We start from the raw sequence: 10,895 nt of genomic DNA, 5'->3' as shown, positions 1-10,895 counted from the left end.
GCTGGAACTCGAGACCATAACGCCAGGATCACAAGAGCAATCGCCGTTTGCACGATGGTGTACACTTTTATATAAAAGGTGCACAAATGGCACCCAAAGTAAACTTAATTGAAATCTTTATGGGAGAATTCTACAACAGCAAAGATGGTGATTATCTGTCCCCAAAAGAGCAGATCAATAACCAAAATTGGAGACATGCAGGTGTAGGTAAGTGATGTAGGCAAGTGTGCTTTTGTTGTCTTACTGAACCTGTAACGTGAATAAGCATTGCATTTGTCCTGTGTTTTCTTTGGATGAGCAGATGTGCTGATCGTCTGGCACTCTTGAGTCATTAATGAAGTATAAGATTGTTGCTTTTGCTATACGGTTTCACAGAGTTAAAGAAAACATTAAAAAAAAAAAAAATATTATTTTGTGGGGGTTTTTTTTGACTGGTGAATGAGTTGAATTCCCAGTTGTACAGAAATAAACAATGAAGCGCTCTCCCTGTTTATTAGCTAGGTGTCTCAAAATAACTGCCTAAATAACTGCCTAATGACTGTAGAAATTTGGTGGTAACTGCATTTTACATAAATGACTTTAAAGGACTATATTACCAGGTTGTCCTAAAAGCTCCCTGAAAAGCCTTCAGCTGATCCAAAGTGCAGCAGTGAGATTATTGACAGGGACCAGAAAAACAAAGCGTATGCTGGTTTCTATTCACCGGCTCCCTGTTGAATCCAGAATCACATTTAAAATTGTTCTCCTCACATACAAGTTCTTGAGTAATCAGGCCCCATTTTCTCTTAAAGACTTCGTAGTACCATATCACCTCAACAGAGCACTTTGCTCTAAGACTTCTGGTTTATTTGTTGTTCCTAGAATGGGAGTCTTCAGCTTTCAGGCCCCTCTTTTGGTGAATCAGCTCCCAGTTTGGATTTGGGAGTCAGACACCCTCTCCACTTTGAAGTTAACTAGGCTTAAAATCTTCCCTTTTGATACAGCATATAGTTAGGCCTGGATTAGGTGACCCTGAATCCTCCCTTAGTTATGCTGCAATAGGCCTTTCCTTACCCTTGTTACCCAAGTTCTAATATTTCTAAAGTGCCTTGAGGTGAATGCTGTGGCACTATATAAATGAATTGAATTGAACTAAACTGTTAATGTTTTGTTGTATGGTTTACCTTTTTTAATTAGCACATTTCACTTCATACAATAATACAGCAAATTAAATAATTAATAGTTACTGATTGCCAATAAAAGGCATATATGTTAAAATGAAACTTTGACAAGATTTTCAGAAAACTTGACCCCTGACCTTCAGGTCAAAGTCACTGAAATCCACACTCACCTGAGATTTTTTTGTAGATGCACCTATGGCATCAATTTGAAACTCTTACTATGTTCTGCTGACATTACCCACATGCCCAGCAGGGTGTCAGCAATACCCAATCAGCCCTTTTATGGCTGAGGGGTAAAAACCAAGTTACAAAAGTGCAAAGGACCAAATGTGGATCCACTTCACTCTGGATAGTACACTTTGGAAATCTCAACCTGTTTAACCTGATCAAAGGACTGATGTTAAAATGACATGTAAAAGAAGAGATAAATATAGATGCCTGAAGAAGAGAATAGAACTAACCTGAAATGACAAAACAAGAAGCTGTAAGGGAAACAACTCAAATGTCACAGAAAGGTATGAAGTATGAATATGCAGATAACTGAAATAACATCAAAACCAATTAAACATGCTGTCACACTGCTGCTGACACCGAATGTAAGTGCTAATGTTATTCTCCACGTGTTTCTTTTACAGATCTGATACAACCACGCGCTACCTCACCTGATCTTTCACTCTAATCGAGAGGCTTGGCTACGTGCTTAAAAAATACAGAGACATAAAGCCTTACCTTAGTCATGCTGAAGCGTATGCGTACAGTATCTATATTCTTTGATAATTATAAGATACAAACAGGTGACAAACTAAAGGAGAAACCAAACTACAGTGTGAAAGCCTATTGTAAGGATTGTAAGGTGTCTCAACACCTTACAATCTACCTTTGCATTAAGGCTTCCAGTCTTCCAGAAGAATGATTCAGTGTTTTGATGATGGCTTTGAAGAATGCAGTCTAACATGTGTGTTCAGTTGGCTTGAAATCTGGTTAGCATATGATTCACATAATTTTCATACTAATCAACAGTGTAATCATTCAGTGAACCCTATGAAAAGAGATGGTCACTGTAGTGAACAGCAGCGACCTTTCTCCGAATGACTGAGGCCTCACTGTAGGGGCTAGTCATCTGGGGCTATACCATTTTCTTATTCCAAATTAGATGACAGTTGTGATCACTGCCTGTGCTTATGGACTCTTACATGATATGGAGCTAACCGAATTCAAACACGGAACTCCAGAGTTTCCTCAATTACACCTGCAGCTGCGAAAAGAGCTCTAACAAATTTAAGTAGTTCCAAGAACGCCCCAGTTAAGCCTTATAATGCAGAAAATCGTTAGCTTCGCTGCGTGCTTTTAAAAAGTGCGTATGCATGAAAGATAGGAGAGGGACCAAGATGCTGAGAGAAAGTGAAGCCTATTTGGGCCTGGATTGTTAAGCGCAGTGTGAGTTCAGGTCAGCGGGGGAGTAGGAATAATTGTGGTTGGGCACGGCACATGGTACAAGGAACCCATGCCAAGTGTGAGTACACCCCTTAGTGTTCCCCACACAAACACACCCACTTGTCAAGAATATGGTAGAGGATGATTCATCTGACCACATCTCTCTTCACACCTCTCTGTAGACCTGTGCCTCTCACAAGTGCATTCATCTTCATAATGAGGGATTCATTATCAGTTGCAATAGTAGAGTTGCAATCCAACTCTAAATGCACTGATGCCCAAGGACTAGTTGCTCTTCTCTTCTGCCTCACTTATCACCAAGGCACGAGCACCACAGTCATTTCTGCCTTCACGGAGACGTCACTGTTCCTATTAGAAAAATACCAAGTTGTCCAGTCTTCGTGACTCCTGCCATCTCAATGCAAAATCAGAATCAATTCGATCTAGTTAGCCAATGGCTACGCCATGCAGTGCATCTTAGTGGAACCGTCTCCAATTCTTGTGTTTCTTGACAACTTTGTTAAGGTTCTCAATTATAATTTGTCATCAAATTGACTATTTTTTTTTACAATACTGAAGTGTTAAAGGTTTTCCTGAGACACAGGTTTCATTAAAGATGGTACAACATATGGATATGACAACATATAGCACAGTATAGTTCCTTTTCTTCGTATGACAAATAACAGACTAGCATTAAATATTGATCCATTCCATTCTTTGCCACTTATCCTTACCAAGTTACCAAATATTGATAATTTTATGAAAACATGCAATCACTGCAAATTAATTCCTCCAACAATCTGACTTATAGTAACTCCTTAATAAGTGGTTCTACAAGGAGACAAAATGAATACTAGTACTACTGCTAATAACAATAAACACCATTGTTGCGGCTCCTCCAACCTATGGCCGCGGCAGGCTAAACATGAGGACACAGATGACGCGCAACAATGAACACATAAAATACACTTCTGTACCTTTTGCTCCTTTTATTCCACATGCAACTGTCCCATATACAAATCAGTGCCTGGGATTAACTTATTAAACAAATGCACAGATATAATACATCAAAATAATTCAAGCTGCGCTCAAGCTGCGATCAAGTTGCGATCAACAGAAAGTTCTGCCTCATGCTCACCCTACCTTTTTGCTCATCAATATCAGGTGCTGTGAACAGGTGAGTGCAACCACATTTATCTACCACACCCATGAGACACGCCCCACACCCGTGCACCAATACAGTGAGTCCATTTAAACCAACCCACATAATCAAAAAAGGAACAACTCATATGGCTCCTACATACCGGCCCCTAATTATTTTAGAGCAATAATTACATCATACTCACCATGTAGGAGACATATTGATAAACATGATCTATCCTTTATCAAACATTCAAAGACACAATTTTAATTCAAAATAATGAAATACACATTAATACAAATAGACATTTGAAAAAGTCAATCTTCATGACTCTTCTGCTTCCTGTAGAAGACACACTTTAGTGATCGGCCTGTCCAAACAACCAGTCTTTGTTTTAACACGAACCTGACGTACAAGTCCTTTACCGTCAGAAATTGCTTCCACAATCCTTCCAGTCACCCAAGAGTTACGAGGCGCAGAATCATCGACAACGATAACCACATCCCCAGGAATGAAGTTCCGTCCGATTCTCTGCCACTTCTGACGCTCTTGAAGCTTAACCCAGCGCTTCCAGAACAGGTCAGACATGTACTGGACTTGCCTCCATCGACGTCGTCCATACACGTCCCCCTTCTGAAACACTCCTGGTGGTATCAATGGCTTGGTCTTAAGCAGCAACAGATGGTTAGGAGTCAAGGCCTCCAAATCATTAGGATCAGTAGAGGCTTTGGTTATTGGTCTACTGTTCACAATAGCCTCTGCCTCACAAAGAACTGTACAAAGGCCTTCTTCGTCCAAATTCTGCACTTTCAAAATGGAATTTAACACCTTCCTGACAGACCTTATGAGACGTTCCCAAACACCGCCATGATGGGAACCAACAGGAGGATTAAAAATCCACTTTATGCCCTTTTGCAGCAGCATCTCATGAATCTGTGCCCGATTCCATCCTTCCACTGGCTCTTTCAACTCACGTTCTCCACCCACAAAGTTCACAGAGCACACTTCTTCCAGTGTCATCTCCTGGTCCAGTATTATGTCATTTCCTCTGGGAATATTCCTGTCCTGTTGCTGTTGGTTGCCACCAAACATGAACCCAAAGTCACCAAAGAAACTGGAGAAGATATCGCTGTGAAAGCTGTGATGACCCTCTTTGAGCCTGTACTCTCCATACATGTCATACAGTTTCCTTTTCTCCTTATCTGGGAGCACCTCATAGGCTGTCCCCAAGTCTGCGAACTTGTCCAGGGCTTGCGGGTCGTCTTGGTTTCTGTCGTGGTGTAACTGCAAAGCCAGCTTTCTGTAGGCCTTCTTGATGTCCCTGATTGATGCACTCTTGTGTTTATTTGCATCAACAGCATTAACTAAAACGGCCATTTTAATCTCTGGATCATTTGAGAGATCTTTCCAAAATCAAGGTTCACTGACCAATTAATTTCTGGTTCAGCAAGAAACTTTGGCCCTGACAACCAGGAATCATCCTTGACAAACTTCCGTTTAAGGCTCATAGCTCGCTGTTCTACAGCCTTCCTATTATTTGGCATTTTTACCCGATTGCACCTAAAAGGTAAACCAATGGTGTAATGACCATCAACCAACTTAACAGAGTCCATCACTGACTTCATAAACTGCTGATCTTCTCTAGACAAAGCAAACTGCTCATCCTGAATACATTCTGGAAAATCAGCCTTCATTTGACGTTCCCACAGCTCATCCAATCTTACCACGGAAATCCTATTGACACTCACATCAAAAATGTCAGTCTTACAATCCTCTCTGAGAGGACCATTCACAGTCCAACCCAGCATAGTTTTTACTGCATAGGGACCTCCATCCTGACTTCTAACAACCTCCCATGGCTCTAAAGCCTGGGGCACATTGGTCCCGATCAACAGGTCTACCCCGGAATTGATCTCCAGTATCTTAATATAGCGCAAATGTGGCCATCTATCGAGATCTTCCTGTCGGGGAATATTACATCGAAGAACAGGCATGCTTTTCTGAGTAAATAAGTCAGGCAAGTCACAGTAGTGATCTAAATCCAAACCAGCTACTTCCAAATCTGAAACAACATAACTACTGACCATTTTCTCCTGACCCATTGTCCGCAAAAGAATGCCAGTTTTCCTTCCTGAAAGATTTAGCCTATTCATGAGCCCTTCAGTACAAAATGAAGCTGAGCTCCCAGGATCTAGAAAAGCATAGGTTACCAGTGACTGATTACCTTTCTTGGACTTCACTCTAACTGGTATTACGGAGAGAGCACTATTTTGCTCACCGGCCCCAGTAACACCACTGCTTTGCACCGCACATGAAGGACCTTCATCTGGTGGTTCTCCCACTCCTATAGTTTGCACTGAAACACTTTCCCTCTGCTTGGAGTGGATATGTAAGAGTGTGGGGTGTTTCTGATTACAGACTTTACACAAGAGACGTTTCCTACAGTCCTTGCTTCTGTGCCCAATGCGCAGACAACCAAAACACACACCATTCTCTTTCGAAAAAGATAATCTTTCACAGTGCAACTTTCTTTCAAATGAAGGACACAAATCCAACATATGCCCTGCTCCGCAAAACAAGCAAACCTTGGTCACAACTGAACCACTCTCTTGCCTCAACACTGGCTCAATCTTCCCTTCCACCTTGGCCACTGTAGTAGCAAAACTACTCCGCTTAGCCTTAGGGTAAAACTGAGACTTACCATTCCTCGCCTCTTTTCTGATGGCTGTCGGAGGATCCTGTATATCTCCAAACAATGGGTCACTTGCGATCTTAACTTGCCTCTCGACAAACTCAACAACATCGCAAAAAACCACTTTACGTTGAAACCTCTCCTGCAGATCGCAGACAACATTCCTCCACTTATCCCTGAGCTTATAAGGCAACCTTTTTATAACTGTTTGCATATTAGCAGAGACATCCAACTCGTGCAAGGACTCAACGTCTCCCATTGCATTACAACATTGCCTTAATAAAAACCCATATTCCTGCAAAGCCTTCACATCATCAGATTTTATAGGTGGCCATTTACTGACCCTTTCAATGTAGGCAGCAGCAATTTTCAGCGAATTGCAAAAGTTCTCTTGGAGCAAAGATTTAGCTTTAGCATATCCATACTCAGCAGGCATATACTGACAGCTTCTGACCATTTCTCTTGGATGGCCTGTAGTGTATTGCTCAAGAAAATATAAACAATCCTTAGCACTGTGAGCTTGACTCTCCACCATGTGCTCAAAAGCTCTCATAAATGTTTGATATTGCAAAGGATCACCATCAAATAACTGAATGTCACGCCTTGGTAGCAAAAACAGAGACTGCTGCTCAGCCAATAAAGTTGTAATTTCATTTTGTTTCTTCAAAACTGTGACTAGATGATCATGACCCTCACTACCTTGCACTGTATGTGTAAGATGTTTTGATTGTGCGTGAGACTGCAACATCATCCGAGTAGTTGGAACTGCACCTGGAAATACTTGTGGCTTCGTCTCTGACTGTTCCAACGAAACGACCTTAGGCTGAGAAATATTTTTAACCTTGGGCCTTACATCCAATACCTGCGCTTGATGATCACTTGCATCAACACCCTGATATGGTCGCTCTGGTAACACAGGTTTGAACGTCGGAGCATTAGGATTTAAAACGCCTAAACTCCCCTGCTCTCGATCTAAATACGAATTCATTCCATCAGATTTACCATTAACAGCACTTGAGACTCGGGACATTTCAGAAGCTTTTAAAACATTCACCTTTGCTGCTGAAGCTGCTATTTCAGTTTCTAAGTCAAGCAGCTCCTTTCTTTTCTTAAGCTGTATTTCTTGTTCTTCCAAAGCATGTTTTTCTTTCAATAACCTCTGTCGAACAAGAAGGGCAGCCATGTCAGCCTCTGCCATTATGTGTGCTGACAAGGCAGATGAAACCATTGAGCTACTGAGTGATGATTTACTTTTCCTACAACTTCTGTTTCCAACATTAGAAATGCTATCACTTGGATTAACATCATCTATCACAGCACCTTTACCAACATTCCTGGTGTGCCTAGAAGCACCAGAACCATTTCCAGCAGGTAATACATCAGAGGAATCAACACCAGGTGGATTTAAATGTGGCAAATCAAGCTCAGACACCTGATTTTTACTCTGAGGGTTTCCCTTTGCATCATGAAGCCATTTCTTTATCTCTTCCATAAACTCAGTATTATGGGCTCGCACACTTATAAACCAAGCAGTTTGTTTTTCTTGCTCCTCTTGAGGAAGCAAAGGAAGCAAGGTTTCATGCAGATGAGTTGCCTCATTAAGCAACGCAGACAAACTCTCCAAGTGAGCCTGAACAATGGAAACATTATCCTCAGATTGATTTAAATCTTTAATAACCTTTATGACATTTTTAATTTTATTAATCTTAGTGTGACGTTCTGTTTGAAGCCTTTCAATCTGATTCTCCAAAGCCTTAGCAGTCGGTTTCGGCTGTCTTTTCTTTCCATCCACATCACCATATTGTATTAATTGGTGTGTCTCCATTTTTCTTCAAAACGTTACAAAATCCAAACGCTGAACTGCACCTATGCCACACAGCTTCATTCCAACACATCAATTTGATGACATTCCCTTCAATAAACCTTGGACACACACAATTAACAGGAGCAATATCCCCCACTATCTGCCTATTAAACCTAACTAACTCAACCTAGTCTTCCGTACATACTAGCGGTGGGTATTTATGTACCTCCATACCGTCAGCTGTGAGGAAGACAAACTGTCTTAAACACAAACTGCGGCGGTACTCCCAAGCCAATGGCTTCAGCCGCCTGATGCACAATAACTAGAAAATAAATCAGTACAACGCCTAATGCAGCTGTACTGCTGAAACCTAACAGGGGAACAAGACTCCTGAAAGAAATCTGTTTTGTGTAGCCAAAGGCTTAATCTAAAAGCTGGGTGGACAAAGGCAACAGCAAACTATAAAACTCTCACTAATAAGACTCATCTTTATATAAACAATCCAATAAAACCTACAAACTTTTCTGTTGACAATTTGTTGCGGCTCCTCCAACCTATGGCCGCGGCAGGCTAAACATGAGGACACAGATGACGCGCAACAATGAACACATAAAATACACTTCTGTACCTTTTGCTCCTTTTATTCCACATGCAACTGTCCCATATACAAATCAGTGCCTGGGATTAACTTATTAAACAAATGCACAGATATAATACATCAAAATAATTCAAGCTGCGCTCAAGCTGCGATCAAGTTGCGATCAACAGAAAGTTCTGCCTCATGCTCACCCTACCTTTCTGCTCATCAATATCAGGTGCTGTGAACAGGTGAGTGCAACCACATTTATTATCTACCACACCCATGAGACACGCCCCACACCCGTGCACCAATACAGTGAGTCCATTTAAACCAACCCACATAATCAAAAAAGGAACAACTCATATGGCTCCTACAACCATAATTGCAGTGAATAAATGCATAAGCCCTTTTTGTGCCTTTTATTTCCTCTTGATTTGCACAGATGTCATGGTGTGGCATATATAAATATTTAGTTTAACTATTGTATCACAGCATTACTATTGTTATAAGCAACATATGGTGAGAATATTGTATTGTCCCAACTGTACTGTAGAAATCACAGTATGCATACAGGTGGTTCATAGTTCCCTTTAGGGCAATCCCCACCAGCAGACTGTAACAGCAGTCAGTGACAGTTGCATTACTCAGTTGAAACAAAACAGGATTACACTGAAATCCCCCACCGCGCGAGCATTTCATTAAGCACGCTCCCGTCAGAGCGGAATTATAACCGCCGCGTTTGCCCACCTGTTCCCACCCAAAACACAGCACAGAGGGACTAACTCTCTGGCAAAGATTTACCTGCCAAAGTCATGCAGTTTTCATATGCAAATTGCTAGAATTTATGAAGAGCATGTTTGCTTTCTGTAGAGCAATCCTGTAGAAATCCATTAGTTGTTAATGCTTTAAAATAAAAACCTTAACTGCTAAAGCCCCTTCATTAAAGTTTGTGTTATTTTGTAATGGTACATCGTGTAATTTCTTCTATTCATTCATTATCTACTCGAGCTTAGTCTGAGAGTTGAAATGTTAAACTATGTGCCGCTTGCTAAAAACAAACAAACAAACAAACAAAACAAAACAGCGATAACACAGCAGATGTCAAAAATTAATTGAACAGACTAATAAACACTAAAGCTTTAGCATTTACTTTGTGGTTCTCTTTATTAGGACATATATGAAAACACTTTAGACCCAAAGAAACAATAATTTTCTAGACTGAATTTATAAGCAGATTTTTTTAAATCACTTGGTTGTTAAATTCTTTAGTGAGCCATCTAATTAAAGAAGGTGTAAAGAAAAAACAAAAAGAACAAAAAAAGTGTCACCATCATCAAAAAAAAATAAATACAAACTGATGGGGGGGAATAAAGAGCAATAAAACTAGAATGTGCTCTTTTCACTGAGCATTAATGTAGCATTTTAAACTTCACAGGAATACATAGATAGGAATTTATTATCTGGAGTTGATCTGGTCCTTATAAAACTTCATTGCCTGCACTTTGTTGGAACTGTGAAGCTTCATCCCTGGGGACTGTGCATAACTATTTATAGTAAACTGTAAAGATTCACAAAGACAAGCAAAAACTCTTCTGACAGCCAACTGTAAATACAAGTAGCCTTCCATACCTAAGATGATTCAACATCAAACAAGAGGAGTGAGAATTCTCAAGTGGCAGATGGTATGCCTCCTTTCACTAATCATAAGTTTAGATGAAACGATTTGTCTAAAAATAATTTGCCACATTCTTTTTTTTGCAGTTCCATACTTGTCGAGACTCATTCACCGTCCTTTTGATTAGTAATCAATAGCTGAGGTCAACAAATGGTATATTTTTTTATGATAAAACAGATTATAATGTTCATTAAAATAAAATGTTTATTAATTCAGGTCCAAAAGCTGGATGGAGTTTTACACCTATCAGATAGAAGCTAAATTCTCCACAGCACTTGTTTTCTGTGGAGCAGGAAAAAACACACACCCTGAATGATAGTTTTCACTTGTGTTACAATCGTGTGGGAGAAGCGACAATAACAGAGGGCAGGAGGGTTACCGCTCTAATTAAAACTGCTAAAATTAAACG

This window comes from Neolamprologus multifasciatus, chromosome 4, assembly GCF_963576455.1.
Source record: "Neolamprologus multifasciatus chromosome 4, fNeoMul1.2, whole genome shotgun sequence".
In the NCBI taxonomy this organism is placed as follows: Eukaryota; Metazoa; Chordata; class Actinopteri; order Cichliformes; family Cichlidae; genus Neolamprologus; species Neolamprologus multifasciatus.
Note: the sequence above shows the minus strand (reverse complement) of the source record.